Below are 781 nucleotides of genomic sequence, written 5' to 3'. Positions count from 1 at the left end.
ACCGAGGTGCATGTGATTTTTTTTGAGGGTGGGCTTTTCAGGAAAACCCAGTATGGGAGAGAGGGAAGCAGGGTCTAAGGAAGGAAAAGCTACAATCACATTAGGTCTGGCCTTGACTTGATTCATGGGGAGCTGTGGAACAAAGATCACACTGAGTCTAGCTTTGAGGCACTTCAGCATTTTTTTAGCTTTGTCTAAGTCATTCATTGGCTACAGGCCTTGGGGGCAGAGGGCAGGTCAGCTGAGAGTATAAAGTAAGAGAGGGGCAACTGTGAGTCACCAGCAGCCAGTACCCACAGCAGCTGGAGTATGGTTAGCACCACTGCGCTATCATCAGGCTTTCACCCCAAGACTTTAACAGCCACTGGTGATCAGAAGGAGTCATTTAGTCTTAGTTTAGCTACAGAAGCTATAGTTTATTGGCTTGAAAGATGGAGTGAAAACTAATATTGGCCAGGTGTGGTGGCTCACACCTGTAATCCCAGCACTGTGGGAGGCCGAGGCGGGCAGATCGCCTGAGGTGAGGAGTTGGAGACCATCCTGGCCAACATGGTGAAACCCTGTCTCTACTAAAAACACAAAAATTACCTGGCTGTGGTGGTGAACGCCTGTGGTCTCAGCTACTCAGGAGGCTGAGGCAGGAGAATCGCTTGAACCCAGGAGATGGAGGTTGCAGTGAGCCAAGATGGTGCCACTGCACTCCAGCCTGGGTGACAGAGTGAGACTCCATCTCCCAAAATAAATAAATAAATAAATGAAAACTGGTATTTCAGGTGTTGCC

General features: G+C 48.9%; 1 protein-coding gene across 1 annotated transcript in view; it reads left to right on the top strand.

Moving 5' to 3' along the window:
- ZC3HAV1L (zinc finger CCCH-type, antiviral 1-like) overlaps positions 1–781 on the top strand; it is a 15467-nt gene that overhangs the window by 6956 nt on the left and 7730 nt on the right. The window lies entirely within an intron of this gene.

The sequence above is a fragment of the Colobus angolensis genome, unplaced genomic scaffold, assembly GCF_000951035.1.
Source record: "Colobus angolensis palliatus isolate OR3802 unplaced genomic scaffold, Cang.pa_1.0 Scaffold2, whole genome shotgun sequence".
Lineage (NCBI taxonomy): Eukaryota > Metazoa > Chordata > Mammalia > Primates > Cercopithecidae > Colobus > Colobus angolensis.
This window is presented reverse-complemented; position numbering and strand designations above follow the sequence as displayed.